Source organism: Triticum aestivum, chromosome 3A (genome assembly GCF_018294505.1).
Source record: "Triticum aestivum cultivar Chinese Spring chromosome 3A, IWGSC CS RefSeq v2.1, whole genome shotgun sequence".
NCBI classification, from domain to species: Eukaryota; Viridiplantae; Streptophyta; class Magnoliopsida; order Poales; family Poaceae; genus Triticum; species Triticum aestivum.
This window is the reverse complement of record NC_057800.1, coordinates 617,071,233-617,098,235: the sequence shown is the minus strand read 5'-3', so window position 1 is coordinate 617,098,235 and position 27,003 is coordinate 617,071,233.

The window sequence follows — 27,003 nt, the reverse complement described above, 5'->3', positions numbered from 1 at the left end:
AATATGTAGGAACCAATATGAGCATCTAGGTTCCGCTATTGGTTATTGACCTGAGATGTGTCTCGGTCATGTCTACATAGTTCTCGAACCCGTAGGGTCCGCACGCTTAATGTTCGATGATGATTTGCATTATGAGTTATGTGTTTTGGTGACCAAAGTTTGTTCGGAGTCCCGGATGGGATCATGGACATGACGAGGAGTCTCGAAATGGTCAAGAGGTAAATATTCATATATTGGAAGGTTATATACGGACACCGGAATGGTTCCGAAGAAGTTCAGGGAATTTTCGGAGTACCGGGAGGTTACCAGAATCCCCCGGGAAAGTTAATGGGCCTCATGGGCCATATTGGAGAGAGGGAGGAAGGCCTCAATAGGAGGCACGTGCCTCCCCCCTGCCCAATCCGAATTGGACAAGGGGTGGGGGCGCGACCCCCCCCTTTACTTCTCCCTCTCCCCTCTTTCCCCTTTCCCCTCTCCGTTGGAAGGAGGGCGGCGAATCCTACTAGGAGTGGAGTCCTAGTAGGACTCCGCCCCATGGCGCGCCACCCCTTGGGCCGGCCACCTCCTCCTCCCCTCCTTTATATACGGGGCAGGGGGCACCCCAAAGGCACACCAATAGTTCTCTTATCCGTGTGCGGTGCCCCCCTCCACGGTTTACTCCTTCGATCATAGCGTTGTAGTGCTTAGGCGAAGCCCTGCGCGGATCACATCACTATCACCGTCACCACGCCACCGTGTTGACGGAACTCTCCCTCGACCCTCTGCTGGATCAAGAGTTCGAGGGACGTCATCGAGCTGAACGTGTGCTGAACACGGAGGTGCCGTACGTTCGGTACTTGGATCGGTTGGATCATGAAGACATTCGACTACATCAATCACGTTAACCTAACGCTTCCACTTTCGGTCTACGAGGGTACGTGGACACACTCTCCCCCTCTCATTGATATGCATCTCCTAGATAGATCTTGCGTGATCGTAGGAAATTTTTTGAATTGCATGCTACGTTCCCCAACATATTATGCATAAATACATTGTAAATATCAGTAGAAAAACATGATGCCAGATGGACATATCAAGGTCCCAGGCAGGAGGCCTCGCCTTTCGATCTAGGGTTGTTGTTTTGCTCCGCCTTCTTAAGGAAAAATTTGTCTAACTATGTTTGTACTCGGATATATTTGCTTTCATGGCTAATGTATTATGGGTCCTTGTGGTCCTGACATGTAATATAACGATTTATATTTATATTTGTGTCGCAGAGTTGTGTTGTGATATTGACGTGACTCAGCATTCGTGATCGTGCATGATGCGTTTATGGTTAGTGCACGGTTATAAATGGGGTGTCCCACTTAGGGCTTGGTAATTTATGTCACTCCAGCAATCTGTCCATGAACGAACTAATCACATAATGCTTTCCTCTAGGTCGTTAAATGTGAAGTGATATGCAACCTATGTTCGCACATCATCACTAAATAATTACACCACAACAAATATCAATACATTGAATTAGTCTCCAAGAGGGCAAACGTGCTCCGCTTCTGTTTTGCCTCATAGCGGTGGCGGGAAAAATCTGTAAATTCCCACACATAGTTCTAGGTTAGGAGAAAATTATAGGCCAGAGGGTGTCGAGAGGCGGTGGCCAGGGGCCCCATGCGGCCCCACCATCTTCTGGTATCTGGCTTCTTTATAGTGAAAATAATTTCTGGGATTTTCTTGGAATTTTTGGAACTCTGAAAAATTGTTCTTTCTTCTGGTACATTTTGCTCTTGTTTTCCTATTGTTCGGTAATTTCCTAAGAATTTTCCTATTTGTGTGTGTCATGCAAATTGAAGGGAACAAGAGATTAGAATTGAGCAATGTAAAATATCATTGATAAAGAGTAAATTATAATAAAAATAGTGATGCAAAATGGATGTATTACCCCCCCCCCCAAGTTAGTTGGGGCAGTCTATCTGGAGATCGGCTCCGGGAGGTTGTCTCGACACCAAAAGACACACTATGTGCCTTTCTCGGCTGGCACGCTTGGATGATGTATTCTCGTCAGTTGTCCCTGAGTGTCATGTGATATCCTTGCTTGGACCCATAGATCTTAATACTATGATTGGGTTTACCTTAGTGAATTCTTAGTATTTTTGGGTGCTTGCTAAAGGTTTCAATCATAAGAATATGTTAGTCAATAGATTTTGTTGCATGTTAGCATAACACTCTCTCACATATAAAACTGCAATGCATGATTATCGGTTATAGTATCACGTCCAACATCTATAGACCGTTAGCACGAGAGAATATGATTCCTACTTTTAGCTCCTTTGGGATATCCACACTTCATACTTACCTTCTCTACATTTGAAAGTGCCACAACAATTCCTTGCACTTGGGGATATCAGGGACCCACTATTTGCAGCTGGGCCCGAGTGGCTAACTCTTCGCCCAGTCAGGAGACGAATTGTGTGCCTTGCTCGCCTAGCACGCCTGGATGTCATATCCCCGTCACAACTTGGTGCCACCAAAGGCGACATCAGATCTGAAGAGAAGCATGACGATGCTATGGTGTGAGAACAAGTGGCTAATGCGAGTGACCGACTATTTGGCATGTGACAAGATGAGTTTGTGCGTTCGTTGTGGTGTCAACCTGTTGAAGGATGGAATCGGATCCACTGGTTATAGAAGAACCGATGATGATACATTTCAGTTCTTTTCTATGATGGTAACGTCTGAATCAACCTCATCGGCGGTCTTCTTTGGTGCATTCGAGTTCCTAGCCAGGAACGACGGTGTGGACGTCTGTAACAGTTCACATTTGGTTTTACGTTCATCAACTGAGCAATTCTCTTAGAAGTGTTTAGATTACAATTCAAACACAAAATTGTTTGAAAAATTGGATGGGCAACATAGATGCCAGCAGGTAGGGGTCTGTTGATTGGGGGGCATATCAGGTGCTACCATGCTATCATTTTTCAAAAAAACTTACTTAAATGTTTCAAAAAATGTGGTTTTCACAAGACTTATGTTTACAATCGTTAACGAAAAGTTCAAATGAAAATTTGAAATACACATCAAAAAACAAAAAGGATAAATCTGAATTTGAATAGTGTCATTTTTGCTTTTGCCTTTTTGAGACACTATTCATGCTGAATTTGTCTTTTTTTTCTGGATGCGTACTTCGAATTTTGACTTGAACCTTTTACAGATTGTAGATACATCTCTAGTGAATACTCGCAATTGTTTTCAGAATTTCTTGAAACTTTAAAATGTGTTTTTTTCTAAGAAAGGTAGCATGGGAGCACATAATGGGTGGGTGCACGGCATATCTACCCTTTTTGTGTTTTTTCCAGGAAACTTCGAGCTTTATTCAAACAATCTATGTTCCCGCACGATCAGCCAAAGCGCTGGTCATGAGGAAGCCAGGAGGGGAGTCCATCCAGCTGTCAGTAATGCCAAGGGTGCAAGCATGCTTAGCACACAAATGGGCCGACACATTGGAGTTTCTCAATACATGTTGAACATCAAATGAAAGAAAAGATAAGGCTAGCTCTTCTATTTCTAGTAATAATGGCGCTACCATGGAGCGCGAAAAACACCGTGAGTGCCATAGCTGAACCACTTCTAAGCAATTTGTTTCCATGAGCACTTGCAAGAAGCCTCAAAGCTGTGCGAAAATCACCCGATCTCGCATAGCAAACACTTCTGCTATTATGGGATCCATGATATCGGGTATGGTTTGCTCCATGCGGCAATGAAGGTAGAGGAAGTTCGTGCCACTCCTCCAGCTCCATTCTTATGTTGAATCACTAAGACACTAGCATTTGTGTTCACTTTTACCCAGCCTTGATCAGGTGGCCTCCAACCATAGCCAGGTAAAACCTTGGTCTATTCCAAGGGAAGCTCCAACAAGGCAAGAGCTTCTCTTATGCGCTTGAGAGACTGCGCCGGGTTCATACTCACTCTGTCATGTGTTATATTATTGCGAGAGGTCCATATAGCCCACATAACAGTGACAATTTTCGCCCGATCACTCTCTGAGAACTGGGAGTCATAAAGAATATCCTTGCACCAAGTGATAGGATGTAATTCCGGTAGCTTGACCTGCAGCCAATTTCGTGCTTCTATCCAGAATGTTTCAGCATGTGAACACTTGATCAATGCATGCATCAAATCTTCATCCGCTCACACGCAAACTTTGGAATGTGCTAATGTTGCAATATGCATGTACTGTAGCGTTCTCTCCACCGGAAGGATACCACGGAGGGCCCTCCACCAGAACACACGCACCTTAGGTAGCACTTTGAGCTTCCATAGTCACATCCATAACTGCTTATTATTCTCTGAAGATTCTATAATCAACCCTTCCTCTAGAGCTAAAGGCTCTTTATGAGTCATTATAGCACGATACACTGACTTCACAGTATAGGAACCCGATATCTCATGAGCCCAAACCCAATGGTCATCACCACCCTTGTCTAAGAGGAATGTTCAAAATAGCATCAGCATCCAGTGGTATGAAATTATCTCAAACTAGGCCAGCTTTCCAAGACCAAGTCACATCATCGATCAAGTCTGAAACTAAATTAATAGGTGCTGAACTGATCTGTGTAGTGGGCCGCAACGATAGCTTGCCTGGTAGCCATCTATCCTACCACACGCGTGTGGATGAGCCATTGCCGATCCTCTTTAGCAGGCCAATATCTAGTGACACCCTCCCGGCAACGATCGCTCGCCAGGTAGCCGAGGCGTTTCTAGGAACAGTAGCATGCATAAAGTCCGTGTTCGGGAAGTAAAAGCCTTTTAGCACCCCGAGAGCACAAGGAATTCGGGCTGGTGATTAGCCTCCAGCCGTGTTTCCCTAGCAATGCAATATTGAAGCATTCCAGATCACGGAACCCCATTCCTCCTCTAATTTTTCGAAGTGACAAGGACTTCCAATCTATCCAATGTAGAGATCGTCAATCAATTGAATTGTTCCACCAAAACTTTGCCATTGGGAGGAAATGTTTTTGTACACTTTTTCGTGAGTTTGAAGCAGCTCATGGTATATGTTGGTACCGTTTGTGCTTTTGACTTGATGAGCACTTCCCTCACCACGCAAGACACCAGTCTTTCTGTACCCCCATTCAACATTGACCTCACCCTTTCTCCAATGAAATCAAAGGTTCCTGAGTTGATCCGTCCAACTGCTGTGGGGAGGCCTAAGTATCTTTCATTGAACGCCTCAACTGAAATACTCGTCACAGTTTTAACCATTGCTCGTACTGGACTAGGAGTGTTTGGACTAAAAAACATAGAGCTCTTATCTTCGTTAACACACTGTCCTGAACACTCAACATAAATCCTCAGAATATTGTTTAGCCGCTCTGCACTCTCCAGCTTAGCTTGCATGAAGATAAGACTATCGTCTGCAAACAGTAGATGATTAATTCACAATGACTGGGTGCACACTCGAATCCCCTTGTCCGCATACACTCCACCAAATCTGTTTAATAGTGATGTGAAGCCCTCTGCACACAGAAGGAATAGATAAGGTGACATGGGACATCCTTGCCTAAAGCCCCTAGAGGGGGTGAAGAACGGCAATAACTCCCCATTCACACGAACTGCAAACTGCACTGATGTTACACACTTCATTATCAGCCGGATAAAGGACGAACTAGAACCCAATTTGGACATGATCGCCTGGAGATAATGCCATTCGACGCGGTCATAAACTTTCATCATGTCCAACTTTACAGCACATACCCAATTCTTTCCCGTCCTCCTCTTCTTCGTAGCATGAATACTCCCATAAGCAATAAGAACATTATCTGTAATGAGTCGCCCAGGCACAAACGCATTTTTCTCCTCACTTACGACGTCGTCGAGAAAATATCTCATCATGTTAACAATACATTTTGCTGCAATCTTGTATAACACAGGACACAGAGAAATAGGTCTATACTGGGTTATTCGTTGTGGGTGCCGAACCTTAGGGATGAGGGTGATGGATGTGTCATTCATACCTTCTGGTAGCTCGCCCCCATTCAAAAAGCTCAACACTACCGGTACTATATCATCTTTCAACAGCAACCAGTGTCTTTGAAAAAATCCTGCAGTAAATCCATCCACTACGGGTGCTTTGGATGGGGCCATCTGAAACAGCACCACCCTCACCTCTTTTGCCATAAACGGCTTATCTAGATGTGCATTCGTAGGTGTTGTCACCATATTTGGAACTAAGTCCAGCAGTTCATCCAGGGGTCTGACTCCTTGAGATGTATACAAGGTTGTGTAGAACTGTTGTACCTCATCTTGGTCATCTGCCAATGACTGGCATACCGACCCATCTGCCCGCACAAGTCCTTCAATTTTGTTCATTCTCCTGCATTGAGCTGCTTGTGCATGAAAAAAAATTGTATTCCTATCTCCCTCGCGCAAGTATGGTACCCTGGACCTCTAGCGCATCCAGATCTCCTCCTAGTGAAGTGCCTCACGTAGCTTCTTAACCGTGGCCTTCTCTTCATCAGAGGAACCTCTCCTGCCCGCACGGCTTCTAAGCTGGTTCAACCTTTGTAGAAGCTTCCTTAATTTTGCCGTTAGGCTACCGAACTCACGTGCGCCCCATGTGGATAACGAGCTCTGCATATTATTAAGCGCATTAATCACTCCAGACAGGCCATTGATACGTCGCCAACGTATCTATAATTTATGAAGTATTCATGCTATTATATCATCAACCTTGGATGTTTTATGTGCATTTATATGCTATTTTATATGGTTTTTGGGACTAACCTATTAACCTAGAGCCCAGTGCCAGTTTCTGTTTTTTCCTTGTTTTTGACTTTTACAGAAAAGGAATATCAAACGGAGTCCAATTGACATGCCAATTTTTGACGATTTTTTATGGACCAAAAGAAGACCCCAGAGTAAAAGAGTTGGGCCAGAAGAGTCCCGGGCTGTCCACGAGGGTGGGGGCGCGCCCACCCCCCTGGGCGTGGGCCCCTGCCTTGTGGACGCCTCAGGCACCTCCTTGACGTGAGACCGACGCCAAAAGTTCCTATAAATACAGAAACCTCGGAAAATTAACCTAGATCGGGAGTTACGCCGCCAGAAGCCTCCGTAGCCACCGAAAACCAATCTAGGCCCTCTCTAGCACCCTGCCGGAGGGGGCCATCATCACCGGAGGGCATGGAGGAGGATCCCGGAGGGGCCATCATCACCATGAAGGCCAAGGACCAGAGGGAGAACCTCTCCCCATCTAGGGGGAGGCCATGGAGAAGGAAGCACAAGGGGGAGAACCTCTCCTCCTCTCTCTCGGTGGCACCGAAGTGCCATTGGGAGGGGAATCATCACCGCGGTGATTGTCTTCATCAACATCACCATCATCATCATCACCCTCATCTCTTTTACGCGGTCCACTCTCCCGCACCCCGCTGTAATCCCTACTTGAACATGGTGCTTTACGCCACATATTATGATCCAATGATGTGTTGCCATCCTATGATGTTTTGAGTAGTTATCCTTTGTCTTTGGGTTGATTTATGATCTAGATTGGTATGAGTTGTATGTTTTACTTTGGTGCTGTCCTATGGTGCCCTCCGTGTCGCGCAAGCGTGAGGGGTTCCCGCTGTAGGGTGTTGCAATACGTTTATGATTCGCTTATAGTGGGTTGCGTGAGTGACTGAAACACAAACCCGAGTAAGGGGGTTGTTGCGTATGGGATAAAGAGGACTTGATGCTTTAATGCTATGGTTGGGTTTTACCTTAATGATCTTTAGTAGTTGTAGATGCTTGCTAGAGTTCCAATCATAAGTGCATATGATCCAAGTAGAGAAAGTATGTTAGCTTATGCCTCTCCCTCATATGAAACTGCAATAGTGAATACCGGTCTTGTTAACGATTGCCCAGGACAATTCCGCACACTGATCCACCATTATTCCACACTCGTTATTTATAATATTTAGTAATATATTCTAACTTCATGATAACAACACCTACTTTTATACTTTAGCTCTCCGATATCATACAAAGTTATCCACTTCATACCCACAACGTTGTTTTATATACCGTTTCTAGTTGGAAGCAAACGTTCGTTGTACATAGAGTTGTATCAGTGGCAGATAGGGCTTGAGAGAATATTGATATTACCTTTAGCTCCTTGTGGGTTCGACACTCCATACTTATCACTTCCACCTTTGGAAATTGCTATGATGATTCCCTGCACTTGGGGATTATCAGCCATGCAGCCCAGCTCCCTTTTGCCAATTGTTCATAACAATATTATCATAGTATGCATGTGTATGCCATACATCTTCGTAGCAGAACTGCTTCGCTCCCCTCCTCCTCTCAGCTGCATTTGTACGGAGTTCAACCAGGACCAAGCAACGGTCGGAATCCGTGGTACTAATGTGTCAAACTCTTGATTGCCCGAACAGATGCATCAAAGCTGGGTTCCCAAACACTCTATCAAGTCGGGCCCTCACATTATCATCACTTGTTTGGCCATTGTCCCAAGTGTACTCTGTTCCAGACCACCCCATATCTTGGAACAAGCAATCATCAGCTGCCTCACGAAATGCACGCATCTGCCATTCGGGACGGGCAGCAAGCGAAAAGTGTTCCGTAGCATACAATGTTTCATTGAAATCCCCCACGATAACCATGCCGAATGTTGGATAGAAAACAGAGTTCGAAGACATCTCCAGCTGTGCTGTCTGTCTGATGCTCGAGGGGCCCCATAGAACCCCGTAAATCTCCATTTATCCCGATTATGATTCCTATTATGCACCATCACATCTATGTGGCCAGAACTGAAACTTTAAAGATCCACCTGAACCTCAGTTGTCTGGAATAGACCAATGCCTCCATTCAGACCATCACTATCTACTGCGAAACAACCTGCGAAACCAAGTAGATTTTGCAAACTTTCTACCCTCTTTGTCGCAATCTTTGTCTCCATCAGAAATAAGAGACCGGGCCCTTCTTACTTCACCACACTGCGAAGCTCACGAACTGTCGCTGGGTTCCCAAGCCCACGACAGTTCCAGCTGAGGCAATTCATTGCGCCCGGCAGGGCTGTGCCGCAGCCTCTGCCATCTCCCAGGAGTTGACCGGGGTAGGTTTCTTCTTCTTCGGCTTCCTCTCGCCTTCACCACTTTTCTCAGAGGAGTCAGATAACACCTCCACGTCGCCCCTCTGGCCATCCTTTGGGTCGTGTGCCTTGTCCATCAGCAAGGGTATAACCCTCTTGTACTCTTGTTTCTTTGCCTATGGCCCTCCCTTAGTTTATTTAGATTTCTGTTCTTAGCTGGAGAATTAACTTCTGCTCCTTTCTCAGCTGCATTACTCGAACCTTGTCTCAACTTTGTTTTTTTGGCTATTTGATTGATCTCTAGACGTGTTCTTGCTAGTACTCGGCGTTTTGCGATCTTCCGGCGCCCGTAGCCCTCTTCCAAAGGGGAGGTCCCCATTGGCATCTCGGGTCCCCGGGGTCAGACAATGTAGGTCAGAGTGGCCCAGCCGTCTGCATGAGAAAGAGAAGTGCGAAATGTTCTCATATTGGATGTCATACAGGTCCGTCTGTTTCCACCTCGCTGATTCAATTAAGATCCAACGCCTTAATGGTTTGTCCACATCAGCTGACACTATGGCTCTGAGATAGCCATTAACATGATCGAACTGCACATCAGATGCTTGCTTATCAATCTGTTGTGCAAGCGCAACACACCACATCTCACCTTGATTGAAGGGCAAGTTGACAACCCTTGCCCACATATGAATCTTGCTAAAGCTTAGTTCAGGAGGCCGCATACATTCATCAAACTCCGACAAGACGACAGCATTTTTACTCACATGCCATGGCGAACCTTCCCAAACATGATCACAATCTCTCCTGCTCGCTAACTCAGCAACAAACGTGTTTCCCTCTACCGATCTGAAGATCAGACCTTTAGGGTTTCCCCAAGACGGACGAAGTGCGCTAATGATTGTTTGTATGTGAAGAACACGTCGGTACAGAACCTTCCCCGCTATCATCCACTTCTCCGGCTGACCTTCTTCTCTATCATCAAGAACCAGCAGCGTCGCCTCCTCCTCGGTTATGTCCAATTTACCTAGGGCCTCCGCTAGGTTCACCCTTGCCGCATCCGGCGACGGGGGCTCCTTCCCATGGCCATGCCCCGCTGATGAATCCATCCTCGGGATCACGATCCTGTGCGCCGCACCGTAGATCGGCACGCGCCATCAAGTTCCACCCGTAAAACCCTAATCGCCATTGGGGGCGCTCCGGGAGTTTTGAAGGAAAAGTTTTTCCAGACTCTTTGTTACCCTTTTTTGTGTTGAAAACCGACATTGCATAAGATGGTATAGCATGTACAATTGATTTGAATAGCACTTCCTTTTCTGCTCTTGAAAGTTGCATTTCCTTCCATCCCATAATTCTTTTCATAACCCGATCAACAAAAAACTGAAAACAATATGTCCTATGTAAACCCGCAGTGGATGGTAAGCCTAGATAAGTATCCAATAGTGCCTCGGTCATTCTATTCAAACTGTTGCAAATTTGTTCCTTCATCTCAACTCTAGTAATAGAACTAAAAACCACATTTGACTTGTCCACACCAACCTTCTGTCCCGAAGAGACACAATATGATGCAAAGATTTCTTTCAGACACGCAGCATTCTCAGTACTAGCCTTCATCAGGATTAACGAATCATCTGCAAACAATAGATTAGTGATGATTGGACCTCTTTCCCTTTCCTGTATCACGCGCCCCCGGTACTGGTGTAAGACCCCGGATGTAATTTACCTTATTTGTATTCCAACTCTTGCCATTGGCACTAAGTTATGATATTTCCTCGTTGTCAGGTTTTTCTCTTCGTGTTGCTTTTGTCTTTGTCATGCATCTCATATCATGTCATCATGTGCATTGCATTTGCATACGTGTTCGTCTCATGCATCCGAGCATTTTCCCCGTTGTCCGTTTTGCATTCCAGCGCTCCTACCTCCTCCGGTGGTCCTTTCTACCTCTTTTCGTGTGTGGGGGTTAAACATTTATGGATTGTACCGAGACTTTCCATGCGGCCTTGGTTTACTACCGGTAGACCGCCTGTCAAGTTTCGTGCCATTTGGACTTCGTTTGATACTCCAGTGATTAACTGAGGAACCGAAAAGGCCTCGTGTGTGTTGCAGCCCAACACCTCTCCAAAGTGGCCCAAAACCCACCTAAACCCTCTCCATAGTCTCGGTCGTTCGATCACGATCGCGTGGCCGCAAACCGTGCTTAATTTGGAGCCTCCTAACTCCTCCTATGTATAAATAGGTCCTCCCACTCCAAATCCCGGGTCATTTCAACCCTAAACCTAGTCTCCTTCCACCTCCAGCCGCCGGACGCGTCCGACCAGGCTGGACACGTCCGCCCCCCCCCCCGGTCCAACCACCTCTCGCCACATGTCCTGCGGGAGCCCCACATCGCCGCCCGACCGCACCGGCCCGCCAGGTCCAGTGCCGGCCCCCGAAGCCCGCTCCGCGTCCGCCGCAGCCCGCTTCCTCGGCTCGCCCGCGCGCCGCCCAGCCAACTCCGCCCCGCCGCCGCACTGTTCGTCGCGCCGCCCCACTCCGCCTCAATGTTGGTGGCCGCCGACTCGCCGTACCGCCGACTGCCGCGCGTCGCCCGGAGTTCCCCTCGTCGCCCCGCCGCCTCCTCTCGCCGGCGCCGCCCGGATCCGGCCGGCTCTGCCCACCCCGGCCTCCTCCGGTCACTTCTCCGGCGGAGATCCGGCGAGACCCGCCGCCGCCTCGAAGTCTGTGCCCGATCTGGAACCGGTGCTACAGTAAACCCTAGGGTTGACTTTTGCCTCTGTAAGTCCCCAGTTTTTTTCCATATTTTTAGCATTGTTCATCGCATCGTAACTCCGTATCCGTAGCTCTGATTTGCGCATGTAGCATATCAAAATGTTCGTCTCAGAGAGTACATCATTTCATCTCATTGCATCATTTTCATTTGAGCTCATCTTGATGCCAGAAATGCTATTGGAAGAGGGCTATATGATAAAATTGTCAGATCTGCTGCATCAAATAGCTATTTGTCATTTTTGCCATGATTAATGTGTGCATGATATGCTCCTAAGCTCTACATGAGTTTTGTTATATGCCATGCCATCTTTATAGAGGTGCTTACCATGTATTTTTGTGATATGTGTGGTGACTAGCACAAGCTTGCAAAGTAGTGCATTCGTTAATGCTGATTTCAGGGACTTAGAATTTCTCAAGTCCTTGTCCTGATTTGTGTCATTATGACATATGTTCATGTTGTTTCTTAATCATCCGTGCCTCTTTTGGGGATGATCAGTAAGGATGTTTTGTTAACATTGTGGTGCTCTATCCATCCATGTCTTTGTTTGCATTTATGGAGCACCCTAGATTGAGTCAATCGAGCTCTACTTTTGCTATTTCGTGAATCCTGGCAGATTGTTGTCTTGTTAGCGATTTTACCGAGGATGTTGCTAGTGATCCGTGCATGCTATATTGTTGTTCTTGCCATTTCTAGCTCCTATGATATGTATTCTTGATGGGTGTATGTTTAGTTTGTCATGCCATGCTCTGTAGTGAGTGCATTGAGCTCGTAAACATGCCTACTCGTTAACAGATTTGCATGCTCCAGTTTTTCACCAAGTCTGAGATCTGATTATGTTTTTGCCATGTTCACATGCTTGCAATTGTATTTTCTGATCCCTTTTGGCTCAAGGTCACTAAGGGACTTTTGTTAAGTGCATTGAGTAGCTTCATGTCATGCCTTTCTTTGCCATGTTAAGTTCCTGTAGCATATAATTTTCATGCTCTAAAGTGTGCTACCTGGTGTTAAATTCCAGACTTGTGTTAATTTCACAAAGTCTGAAACCTGTTATCATTTGCACTTTTGCCATGCTTGTTTTAACCTGTTAATGGATGAATTGGCCGTAGCTCAGTGTTCATCTTTTGTCAATAATAATGAGTGGATCCCTGCCATGTATTTTGTTGTCATGTTTGAGTGTTGTAGTATATTTAACTTGATGCATTTAGATGGCTACTTGCTGATTATCGCAGACCGGTACCATATTTGTTTTGCTTGCCATTTTCAAACCGTGCATCCGATTCCGGTGTTCTTTATATCGATTTCAACCGAAATCACCTCACCTTTCCAGTGGCACTCTTGGATTTCCAAGTTGAGGCCAGTTTCAATCATTCCTTGTCAAATCTTGCATATGCATCACCTACCGCATCCCGCATAGCATACCATGTTTGCATCATGTTTGTTTGAGCCTTGCACGTGGTTGATTGCGTTCCTTTTGCTTGTTTGTCTTGTTTGGGTAGAGCCGGGAGACGAGTTCGCTAACGAGGAGCCCGTTGAGTTTGCTTACGAGGATCAAGTCAACTCTGACAACTTTGCAGGCAAGATGATCATACCCTCGAAATCACTTCTATCTTTGCTTGCTAGATGCTCGCTCTTTTGCTATGCCTATGCTACGATACCTACCACTTGCTTATCATGCCTCCCAAATTGCCATGTCAAACCTCTAACCCACCATGTCCTAGCAAATCGTTGATTGGCTATGTTACCGCTTTGCTCAGCCCCTCTTATAGCGTTGCTAGTTGCAGGTGAAGATTGGAGATAGTTCCTTGTTGGAACATTGTTTATTGTTGGGATATCACTATATTATCTTGTTATCTTAATGCACCTATATACTTGGTAAAGGGTGGAAGGCTCGGCCTTTTGCCTAGTGTTTTTTTCCACTCTTGCCGCCCTAGTTTCCGTCATATCGGTGTTATGTTCCCGGATTTTGCGTTCCTTACGCAGTCGGGTGATAATGGGAACCCTTTGACAGTTTGCCTTGAATAAAACTCCTCCAGCAATGCCCAACCTTGGTTTTACCATTTGCCACCTAGCCTCTTTTTCCCTTATGTTTCCGGAGCCCGAGGGTCATCTTATTTAAACCCCCCTGGGCCAGTGCTCCTCTGAGTGTTGGTCCGACTGAGCTGCCTACGGGACCACCTCGGGGAAACTTGAGGGCTGGTTTAACTCGTAGCTAGTCTCATCTGAGTGTGCCCTGAGAACGAGATATGTGTAGCTCCTATCGGGATTTGTCGGCACATTCGGGCGGTGTTGCTAGACTTGTTTTACCATTGTCGAGGATGTCTTCTAGAACCGGGATGCCGAGTCTAATCGGAATGTCTCGGGAGAAGGAATATCCTTCGTTGACCATGAGAGCTTGTGATGGGCTAAGTTGGGACTCCCCTGCAGGGTTTTGAACTTTCGAAAGCTGTGCCCGCGGTTATGGGCAGATGGGAATTTGTTAATGTCCGGTTGTAGATAACATGGAACTTAACTTAATTAAAATGAATCAACTGCGTGTGTAACCGTGATGGTCTCTTCTCGGCAGAGTCCGGGAAATGAACACGATGTTGGAGTAATGCTTGACATAGGTTGTTCTAGGATCACCTTTTGATCATAGTTCTCCGTTCGTGCTTTGCCTCCTCTTCTCGCTCTCTTTTGCGAACAGGTTAGCCACCATATATGCTAGTCGCTTACTGTAGCTCCACATATTACCTTGTCTTACCTATAAGCTTAAATAGTCTTGATCGCGAGGGTGCAAGATTGCTGAGTCCCCGTGACTCACAGATTACTTCCAAACCAGATGTAGGGACCGATGATTTCGTTCCAGATTATGCGCTTGAGCTCAAGTGGGAGTTCGACGAAGACTCTCGCCGTTACTATGTGTCTTTCCCTGATGATCAGTAGTTGTGCCCAGTTGGGGCGATCGGGACCGTGTCGCATGTTGGGGTTGATCTTTTATTTTGGTACCATAGTCGGACCATGAGTGTATTGGATGATTGTAATGTTATTCATGTATTTGTGTGATGTGGCGAGTGTAAGCCAACTATGTACATTTTCCCCTATTATCTATTTACATGGGTTGTTGTGAAGATTACTTTACTTGCGACATTGCTTTCAATGCGGTTATGCCTCTAAGTTGTGCTTCGACACATAGGAGATATAGCCGCATCGAGGGTGTTACAAGTTGGTAATCAGAGCCTTCCCTGACCTTAGGAGCCCCCTGCTTGATCGAATAGCTGGCGTTGTTGAGTCTAGAAAAATGTTTTGAGTCATTTAGGAATTATATATCGGAGAGTTTAGGAATTCTTTTTACTCCCCAGTCCCTTCATCGCTCTGGTAAGGCATCCTGACGTAGAGTTTTGACTCTTCTCTTCTCAAATTTCACTAAAAAAATTTAGGATCACGTGGGTATCTTGGAATCGTTCCGATCGAATTGTGACGAGAACATTGTTCTTGGTGCCTCCTGTCATTTAGGGGTTGTGGCAGTGTCCCGGGGAGTTGAGCTCCGAGGTGTTGTCGCCACAATTTTATCGTTGCAGTTCTGGAATACCTGAGTTTAGTTTCGCCGACATCGAAAATCTCTTTTTATGCAGTTGTTGGTGAGATAACCTCGATGCCACCCAGTACTGGGGCGGGAGTTCGGGAGTATTGCCATAACTTGTATAACGGATGCTTTTCGAAGGTTGAGGTAGACGACTTCCGAAGTTTTTCTCGGTTATGTGTTGAAGGATGGATACAGCTAGATGTAGGATTTGCTAGATTTGGGTGAGATATTATGCTTCCCCTGTATCCCCAACACCTGATTGCATAACCGGAAAGGTTTAGGAGTTTCATAGGTGGGAATTCTTGTAGCTCCAGTTCTTCTTCCGCGGATATTTGGTTTGTGATTGGGTGATCCTTACCGAGTATTCGTTCTTGTTCCATACCTTGTTGTTTTATTCTTCTACATCAATTCTAAGTGGCTTCTCAATTTATGGATATGTGACCATTTCAATTGGAATGCATTCGTTCATTTTGTTCGGATGTGAAGACTATATGTTGCAATTTCAACCCGTTTGATTCAGCTTTAATATTTGTCTGTCAATGTGCTAATGGATGTCAACCTCTTCAGGACGGCTCCTCCAACGCGCACGACTCTGAATCCTAATCCTCCACCACCACCTCCACCTCCGGAGGCATGGCAAGCTGTGATGGCCGCTACCAATGCAAACACGCAGCTGATCATGCAACTTCTTCAAGAGCGCAATCAAGGAAACCAGGGCAACAATCAGAATCACTTTGCTACACTCAACCAGTTCCTTGCTAACCATCCAAAGACCTTCAGCAATTGTGTTGAGGCAACAGACGCTGATGATTGGCTCGTGGACATATGCAAGCATTTCAAGTGCAGTAACGTCAGGCCTGAAGACTTTGTCAAGTTCGCTTCCATCCAACTCAAAGACCAAGCTACAGAATGGATTCAGCAGTACAAAGATTCCAGAGGAGGCCGTGTGATTACCTGGGATGAATTCCGTCAAGACTTCAAAGCTCATCATATTCCTCAGAGCGTGGTTGAAAGCAAGCATGAGGAATTCCGCAACCTGAAGCAAGGCTCTATGTCTGTCTACGAGTACAACAAGATGTTTCAGAAGCTCGCCCGTTTTGCTAAGCAAGACGTCCCTGACGAGAAGAGCATGATATACCAGTTCAGGGGTGGTCTCAAAGAAGAAATCCAGCTAGCTCTCGTTCTCTTTTAGCCCAAGAGGTACGATGAGTTTTACAACATGGCAATGAAGCAAGAGACTGCTCAACTGAAGTGCGATGCTTCCAAGAAGCGAGTCAGAGATGCTACTCCTTCTTCCTCGACTCAAGTGGCTAAGCAGCAGAAGTATTGGCTTCCTCCTCCTCCGTTCTGTCAGCCTTATCAGCAGAAGAGCAACGGTGGCAGTGGATCTTCCCACCCACCCAACCCTGGCTTTCAGGACAAGACTTCGTCTCAAGCTCCAAGATCGAGTGCTCCGTATCACCGTCCGCTTTCAGAGGTCACGTGCAACAAGTGCCAACAAAAGGGTCACTATGCCAACAAATGCTTCAATCAGAGGCGTCTCCCTCCTCCTCCTCCTGTGAGATCGGCAAGTACAGCTATGGTCAAGCATAACCCCAAGCACACCAAGGTCAACTTGATGTATGCAGCTCAGGTAGAGGACTCGTCAGATGTCATCATGGGTAACCTTCCTGTTAACGATATTCCAGCTAAAGTACTTTTTGACTCTGGTGCATTGCATTCCTTCATGTCATTCCCATTTGCATCGAGAACAATTTTGGTACTAAGGCATTACCTAGAGCATTGCAAGTTGTCTCTCTGGCTAAGCGTCTGAGTTCTAGCATGATGGTTCCGGATATTTCTATCATGATGGGTGACTTCAAGTTTCTGGCTTCTCCAATGGTCCTTGGTAACTCGGATATTGATCTTATTCTTGGAATGGACTGGCTTTCTAAGCACAAGGCTCAGCTTGATTGTGCTGCCAGGCAGATTCAATTGACTCATTCGTCTGAGGATGTAATTGTCTTTGCCGCTCGGGATAATACAATCCGTCTGTTTTCTCTCAATGAGAAGGGTGAACTGGATGCCATCTCTCAAATTCCAGTCGTTTGCGAATATCAAGACGTCTTTCCAGAAGAGCTTCCAGGAATGCCTCCGCACCGGCCAGTTGAATTCGTCATTGATCTTGAGCCTGGCACGGAACCTGTTTGCAAACGTCCTTACAAGCTTGGACCTGAAGAGTTGAAGGAGCTGAAGAAGCAACTCGATATTCAAGAGCGAATGGGGCTCATCCGACCTAGTTCTTCTCCGTGGGGTTGTGGAGTTCTTTTTGTGAAGAAGAAGGATGGAACGGACCGACTTTGTGTTGACTACCGTCCATTGAACAAGAAGACTATAAAGAACAAGTACCCACTTCCCAACATCAATGAGCTATTCGAACAACTCAAAGGTGCTCAAGTATTCTCCAAGCTTGATCTCCGTATGGGCTATCACCAGATTCGAATCCGTGAGCAAGATATTCCCAAGACGGCTTTCAGAACAAGCTATGGTTCATATGAATACACTGTCATGTCTTTTGGCCTCGTCAATGCTCCTCCGACTTTCTCTCGCATGATGAACTTCATCTTCAACGCCTACACAAATGACTTCGTCTTGGTCTACCTCGATGACATTCTGGTCTTTTCGAAGAACAAGGAAGATCATGCCAAGCACTTGCGTTTGGTGCTCGATAAGCTCAGGGAACATCAGTTCTACGCCAAGTTCTCAAAGTGCGAGTTTTGGCTCGATGAGGTTCTCTATCTTGGGCATATCATCTCTGCCAAGGGCATAGCGGTGAATCCTGAGAAGGTGTCTGCAATTGTGAATTGGGAACCACCTCAGAACGTGAAGCAACTCCGCAGCTTCCTTGGTCTCGCAAGCTACTGTCGAAGGTTCGTTGAGAACTTTTCAAAGATCGCGAAGCCTCTTTCAAACCTTCTCCAGAAGCACGTCAAGTACGTTTGGTCTCCGGAATGTGACATCGCTTTCAACACCCTGAAAGAGAAATTGTCACTGCTCCAGTTCTGACTCCTCCTGATGAATCCAAACCGTTCGAGGTCTTCTGCGATGCCTCTCTTCAAGGTCTTGGTGCAGTGTTGATGCAAGAGAAGAAAGTTGTGGCTTATACCTCTCGCCAGTTGAAGCCCAACGAGAAGAACTACCCCACTCATGACCTCGAGTTGGCGGCAGTTGTGCATGCTCTTTTGACTTGGAGACATCTCTTATTGGGAAGAAAAGTGGACATCTTCACTGACCACAAGAGTCTCAAGTACATCTTCACTCAGCCTAATCTCAACCTCAGGCAGACTCGTTGGGTCGAAATGATTCAAGAGTATAATCCGAGTATCGAATATACTCCAGGCAAGGCCAATGTGATTGCTGACGCTTTGAGCAGGAAGGCTTACTGCAACAGTCTGATTATCAAGCCTTACCAACCCGAGCTTTGTGAAGCTTTCCGCAAACTCAATCTGCAAGTTGTTCCTCAAGGTTTCCTCGCCAACCTTCAAGTCTCTCCTACTTTGGAAGATCAGATTCGCGAGGCTCAACTTCTTGATGCTATGGTGAAGAAGGTGAAGATTGGGATTGCCAAGAGTCAACCCAAGTACAAGTGCTATCGCCTTGATGACAAGGATACTCTCTTCTTCGAGGATCGCATTGTTGTGCCTAAAGGTGACCTTCGTAAAGTCATTATGAATGAGGCTCACAATTCACTCCTCTCCATCCACCCTGGGAGTACGAAGATGTACCAGGACCTCAAGCAGGCTTATTGGTGGACTCGAATGAAGCGCGAGATTGCTCAGTTCGTGAATGAATGTGATGTCTGCAGAAGAGTGAAGGCAGAACACCAACGACCAGCTGGTCTCCTCCAACCTCTTGCCATTCCAGAATGGAAGTTTGACCACATTGAGATGGACTTCGTGACTGGGTTTCCAAAGTCCAAGCGTGGCAATGATGCTATATTCGTTGTCATCGACAAACTCACTAAAGTGGCTCACTTTCTACCTATCAAAGAGTCTATCACTGCAGCTCAGTTGGCAGAGCTTTATACCTCTCGGATTGTCTCTTTGGACGGCATTCCACAGTTGATCTCTTCAGACCGTGGTAGCATCTTTACCTCCAAGTTTTGGGATTCTTTTCAGAAGGCCATGGGCACCAACATCCGCTTCAGCATAGCTTTTCATCCTCAAACTAGCGGTCAAGTCGAGCGTGTCAATCAGATTCTCGAAGATATGCTCAGGGCTTGCGTTATCTCCTTCGGTATGAAGTGGGAAGATTGTCTTCCATATGCCGAATTCTCCTACAACAACAGTTTTCAAGCAAGTTCGGGCAAGGCCCCATTTGAAATTCTCTATGGCAGGAAGTGTCGTACTCCTCTTAACTGGTCAGAGACCGGTGAACGCCGACTTCTTGGAAATGACTTGAGCACAGAGGAAGAGGAAATGTGCAAAGTCATTCGTGATAACCTCGAAGAAGCGCAATCGCGCCAGAAGAGCTACTATGATAGTAAGCATCGTGATTTGGCTTTCGAGATCGGAGACCATGTTTACCTCCGCGTCTCTCCAATGAAAGGTACTCGTCGCTTTAGTATCAAAGGGAAGCTTGCCCCTAGATACGTGGGTCCTTTCAAGATTGTCAGCAAGAGAGGCGATCTCGCCTATCAACTCGAGCTTCCTCCCAACTTTGCAAATGTGCACGACGTGTTCCATGTCTCTCAGCTCCGCAAGTGCTTCAAGACCCCTGACCGCACCGTCAACTTCGAAGACATTGATCTCCAAGAAGACCTCTCCTATCGTGAGCACCCAGTTGCTATTCTTGAAGAGACTGAACGCAAGACTCGCAATAAGTCAATCAAATTCCTCAAAGTCAAGTGGTCACACCATTCCGACCGTGAAGCCACCTGGGAACGCAAGGATCACCTCTGTTTTGAGTACCCGGCGTTTTCTGGTCCTAGATCTCGGGATGAGATCCTTTCGTAGTGGTGGAGTGTTGTAACACCCCGGATGTAATTTACCTTATTTGTATTCCAACTCTTGCCATTTCCGGCACTAAGTTATTTATTTCCTCGTTGTCGGGTTTTTCTTTCGTGTTGTTTTGTCTTTGTCATGCATCTCATATCATGTCATCATGTGCATTGCATTTGCATACGTGTTCGTCTCATGCATCCGAGCATTTTCCCCGTTGTCCATTTTGCATTCCGGTGCTCCTACCTCCTCCGATGGTCCTTTCTACCTCTTTTCGTGTGTGGGGGTTAAACATTTCCGGATTGAACCGAGACTTGCCATGCGGCCTTGGTTTACTACCGGTAGACCGCCTGTCAAGTTTCGTGCCATTTGGACTTCGTTTGATACTCCAGTGGTTAACCGAGGAACCGAAAAAGGCCTCGTGTGTGTTGCAGCCCAACACCTCTCCAAAGTGGCCCAAAACCCACCTAAACCCTCTCCATAGTCTCGGTCGTTCGATCACGATCGCGTGGCCGCAAACCGTGCTCAATTTGGAGCCTCCTAGTTCCTCCTATGTATAAATAGGTCCTCCCACTCCAAATCCCGGGTCATTTCAACCCTAAACCTAGTCTCCTTCCACCTCCAGCCGCCGGACGCGTCCGACCAGGCCGGACACGTCCGCCCCGCTCCCCCCGTCCAACCACCGCTCGCCACGTGTCCCGCGGGAGCCCCACGTCGCCGCCCGACCGCGCCAGCCCGCCAGGCCCAGCGCCGGCCCCCGCAGCCCGCTCCGCGCCCGCCGCCGCCCGCTGGATTTCCCCTCTGCCCCAGCTCACCCATGCGCCGCCCAGCCGACTCCGCCCCGCCGCCGCACTGTTCGCCGCTCTGCCCCGCTCCGCCTCGACATCGGCGGCCGCCGACTCATCGTACCGCCGACTACCGCGCGCCGCCCGGAGTTCCCCTCGTCGCCCCGCCGCCTCCTCTCGCTGGCGCCGCCCGGATCCGGCCAGCTTCGCCCACCCTGGCCTCCTCCGGTCACTTCTCTGGCGGAGATCCAGCGAGACCCGCCTCCGCCTCGAAGTCCGTGCCCGATCTGGATCCGGTGCTACAGTAAACCCTAGGGTTGACTTTTGCCTCTCTCTAAGTCCCTAGTTTTTTCCATATTTTTAGCATTGTTCATCGCATCATAACTCTGTATCCGTAGCTCTGATTTGCGCGTGTAGCATATCAAAATGTTCGTCTCAGAGAGTACATCATTTCATCTCATTGCATCATTTTCATTTCAGCTCATCTTGATGCCAGAAATGCTGTTGGAAGAGGGCTATATGATAAAAATTGTCAGATCTGCTGCATCAAATAGCTATTTGTCATTTTTGCCATGATTAATGTGTGCATGATATGCTCCTGAGCTCTACATGAGTTTTGTTATATGACATGCCATCTTTACAGAGGTGCTTACCATGTATTTTTGTGATATGTGTGGTGACTAGCACAAGCTTGCAAAGTAGTGCATTCATTAATACTGATTTCAGGGACTTGGAATCTCTAAGTCCTTGTCCTGATTTGTGTCATTATGTCATATGTTCATGTTGTTTTCTAATGATTCGTGCCTCTTTTGGGGATGATCAGTAAGGTTGTTTTGTTAACATTGTGGTGCTCTATCCATCCATGTCTTTGTATGCATTTATGGAGCACACTAGCTTGAGTCAATCGAGCTCTACTTTTGCTATTTCGTGAATCCTGGCAGATTGTTGTCTTGTTAGCGATTTTGCCGAGGATGTTGCTAGTGATCTGTGCATGATATGTTGTTGTTCTTGCCATGTCTAGCTTCTATAATATGTATTCTTGATGGCTGTATGTTTAGTTTGTCATGCCATGCTCTGTAGTGAGTGCATCGAGCTCGTAAACATGCCTACTCGTTAACAGATTTGCATGCTCCAGTTTTTCACCAAGTCTGAGATCTGATTATGTTTTTGCCATGTTCACATGCTTGCAATTGTATTTTCTGATCCCTTTTGGCTCAAGGTCACTAAGGGACTTTTGTTAAGTGCTTTGAGTAGCTTCATTTCATGCCTTGCTTTGCCATGTTAAGTTCCTGTAGCATATAGTTTCATGCTCTAAAGTGTGCTACCTGATGTTAAATTCCAGACTTGTGTTAATTTCACTAAGTCTGAAACCTGTTATCATTTGCACTTTTGCCATGCTTGTTTTAACCTGTTAATGGATGAATTGGCCGTAGCTCTGTGTTCATCTTTTGTAGAGCATCATGAGTGGATCCCTGCCATGTATTTTGTTGTCATGTTTGAGTGTTGTAGCATATTACTTGATGCATTTAGATGGCTACTTGCTGATTATCGCAGACCGGTGCCATATTTGTTTTGCTTGCCATTTCCAAACCGTGCATCCGATTCCGGTGATCTTTATATCGATTTCAACCGAAATCACCTCACCTTTCCAGTGGCACTCTTGGATTTCCAAGTTGAGGCCAGGTTCAATCATTCCTTGTCAAATCTTGCATATGCATCACCTACCGCATCCCGCATAGCATACCATGTTTGCATCATGTTGTTTGAGCATTGCACGTGGTTGATTGTGTTCCTTTTGCTTGTTTGTCTTGTTTGGGTAGAGCCGGGAGACGAGTTCGCTAACGAGGAGCCCGTTGAGTTTGCTTACGAGGATCAAGTCAACTCTGACAACTTTGCAGGCAAGATGATCATACCCTCGAAATCACTTCTATCTTTGCTTGCTAGATGCTCGCTCTTTTGCTATGCCTATGCTACGATACCTACCACTTGCTTATCATGCCTCCCAAATTGCCATGTCAAACCTCTAACCCACCATGTCCTAGCAAACCGTTGATTGGCTATGTTACCGATTTGCTCAGCCCCTCTTACAGTGTTGCTAGTTGTAGGTGAAGATTGGAGATCGTTCCTTGTTGGAACATTGTTTATTGTTGGGATATCACTATATTATCTTGTTATCTTAATGCACCTATATACTTGGTAAAGGGTGGAAGGCTCGGCCTTTTGCCTAGTGTTTTGTTTCCACTCTTGCCGCCCTAGTTTCCGTCATATCGGTTTATGTTCCCGGATTTTGCGTTCCTTACGCGGTTGGGTGATAATGGGAACCCCTTGACAGTTCGCCCTGAATAAAACTCCTCCAGCAATGCCCAACCTTGGTTTTACCATTTGGCACCTAGCCTCTTTTTCCCTTGGGTTTCCGGAGCCCAAGGGTCATCATATTTAAACCCCCCCCCTGGGCCAGTGCTCCTCTGAGTGTTGGTCCGACTGAGCTGCCTGCGGGGCCACCTCGGGGAAACTTGAGGGTTGGTTTTACTCGTAGCTAGTCTCATCTGAGTGTGCCTGAGAACGAGATATGTGCAGCTCCTATCGGGATTTGTCGGCACATTCGGGCGGTGTTGCTGGACTTGTTTTACCATTGTCGAGGATGTCTTGTAGAACCGGGATGCCGAGTATGATCGGAATGTCTCGGGAGAAGGAATATCCTTCGTTGACCGTGAGAGCTTGTGATGGGCTAAGTTGGGACTCCCCTGCAGGGATTTGAACTTTCGAAAGCCATGCCCGCGGTTATGGGCAGATGGGAATTTGTTAATGTCCGGTTGTAGATAACATGAACTTAACTTAATTAAAATGAATCAACTGCGTGTGTAACCGTGATGGTCTCTTCTCGGCGGAGTCCGGGAAGTGAACATGGTGTTGAAGTAATGCTTGACGTAGGTTGTTCTAGGATCACTTCTTGATTATAGTTCTTCGTTTGTGCTTTGCCTCCTCTTCTCGCTCTCTTTTGCGAACAGGTTAGCCACCATATATGCTAGTCGCTTGCTGCAGCTTCACATATTACCTTGTCTTACCTATAAGGTTAAATAGTCTTGATCGCGAGGGTGCGAGATTGCTGAGTCCCCGTGACTCACAGATTACTTCCAAACCAGATGCAGGCACCGATGATTCCGTTCCAGATGATGCGCTTGAGCTCAAGTGGGAGTTCGACGAAGACTCTCGTCGTTACTATGTGTCTTTCCCTGATGATCAGTAGTGGTGCCCAGTTGGGGCGATCGGGACCGTGTCGCATGTTGGTGTTGATCTTTTATTTTGGTACCATAGTCGGACCATGAGTGTATTGGATGATTGTAATGTTATTAATGTATTTGTGTGACGTGGCGAGCATAAGCCAACTATGTACCTTTTCCCTTATTATCTATTTACATGGGTTGTTGTGAAGATTACCTTACTTGCGACATTGATTTCAATGCGGTTATGCCTCTAAGTCGTGCTTCGACACGTAGGAAATATAGCCGCATCGAGTGCGTTACAACCGATCGCAACTTTGCAAATGTGCACGACGTGTTCCATGTCTCTCAGCTCCGCAAGTGCTTCAAGACCCCTGACCGCACCGTCAACTTCGAAGACATTGATCTCCAAGAAGACTTCTCCTATCGTGAGCACCCAGTTGCTATTCTTGAAGAGACTGAACGCAAGACTCGCAATAAGTCAATCAAATTCCTCAAAGTCAAGTGGTCACACCATTCCGACCGTGAAGCCACCTGGGAACGCAAGGATCACCTCCATTCTGAGTACCCGGCGTTTTCCTGTCCTAGATCTCGGGACGAGATCCTTTCGTCGTGGTGGAGTGTTGTAACACCCCGGATGTAATTTACCTTATTTGTATTCCAACTCTTGCCATTTTGGCCATAAGTTATGATATTTCCTCGTTGTTAGGTTTTTCTCTTCGTGTTGCTTTTGTCTTTGTCATGCATCTCATATCATGTCATCATGTGCATTGCATTTGCATACGTGTTTGTCTCATGCATCCGAGCATTTTCCCCGTTGTCCGTTTTCCATTCCAGCGCTCCTACCTCCTCCGGTGGTCCTTTCTACCTCTTTTCGTGTGTGGGGGTTAAACATTTCCGGATTGGACCGAGACTTGCCATGCGGCCTTGGTTTACTACCGGTAGACCGCCTGTCAAGTTTCGTGCCATTTGGACTTCGTTTGATACTCCAGTGGTTAACCGAGGAACCGAAAAAGGCCTCGTGTGTGTTGCAGCCCAACACCTCTCCAAAGTGGCCCAAAACCCACCTAAACGCTCTCCATAGTCTCGGTCGTTCGATCACGATCGCGTGGCCGCAAACCGTGCTCAATTTGGAGCCTCCTAGCTCCTCCTATGTATAAATAGGTCCTCCCACTCCAAATCCCTGGTCATTTCAACCCTAAACCTAGTCTCCTTCCACCTCCAGCCGCTGGACGCGTCCGACCAAGCCAGACACGTCCGCCCCGCTCCCCCCGTCCAACCACCACTCGCCACATGTCCCGCGGGAGCCCCACATCACCGCCCGACCGCGCCGGCCCGCCAGGCCCAGCGCTGGCCCCCGTAGCCCGCTCCGCGCCTGCCGCCGCCCGCTTCCCCGGCTCGCCTGTGCGCCGCCCAGCCGACTCCACCCCGCCGCCGCACTGTTCGCCGCTCTTCCCCGCTCCGCCTCGACGCCGGCGGCCGCCGACTGCCGCGCGCCGCCCGGAGTTCCCCTCGTCGCCCCGCCGCCTCCTCTCGCCGGCGCCGCCCGTATCCGGCTGTCTCCGCCCACCCTGGCCTCCTCCGGTCACTTCTCCGGTGGAGATCCGGCGAGACCCACCTCCGCCTCGAAGTCCGTGCCCAATCTGGATCCGGTGCTACAGTAAACCCTAGGGTTGACTTTTGCCTCTCTCTAAGTCCCCAGTTTTTTCCATATTTTTAGCATTGTTCATCGCATCGTAACTCCGTATCCGTAGCTCTGATTTGCGCGTGTAGCATATCAAAATGTTCGCCTCAGAGAGTACATCATTTCATCTCATTTCATCATTTTCATTTGAGCTCATCTTGATGCCAGAAATGCTGTTGGAAGAGGCTATATGATATAATTGTCAGATCTGTTTCATCAAATAGCTATTTGTCATTTTTGCCATGATTAATGTGTGCATGATATGCTCCTGAGCTCTACATGAGTTTTGTTATATGCCATGCCATCTTTACAGAGGTGCTTACCATGTATTTTTGTGATATGTGTGGTGACTAGCACAAGCTTGCAGAGTAGTGCATTCGTTAATGCTGATTTCAGGGACTTGGAATTCTCTAAGTCCTTGTCCTGATTTTGTCATTATGCCATATGTTCATGTTGTTTCCTAGTGATCCGTGCCTCTTTTGAGGATGATCAGTAAGGATGATTTGTTAACATTGTGGTGCTCTATCCATCCATGTCTTTGTTTGCATTTATGGAGCACCCTAGCTTGAGTCAATCGAGCTCTACTTTTGCTATTTCGTGAATCCTGGCAGATTGTTGACTTGTTAGCGATTTTGCCGAGGATGTTGCTAGTGATCCGTGCATGCTATGTTGTTGTTCTTGCCATGTCTAGCTTCTATAATATGTATTCTTGATGGGTGTATGCTTAGTTTGTCATGCCATGCTCTGTAGTGAGTGCATCGAGCTCGTAAACATGCCTACTCGTTAACAGATTTGCATGCTCCAGTTTTTCACAAGTCTGAGATCTGATTATGTTTTTGCCATGTTCACATGCTTGCAATTGTATTTTCTGATCCCTTTTGGCTCAAGGTCACTAAGGGACTTTTGTTAAGTGCATTGAATAGCTTCATTTCATGCCTTGCTTTGCCATG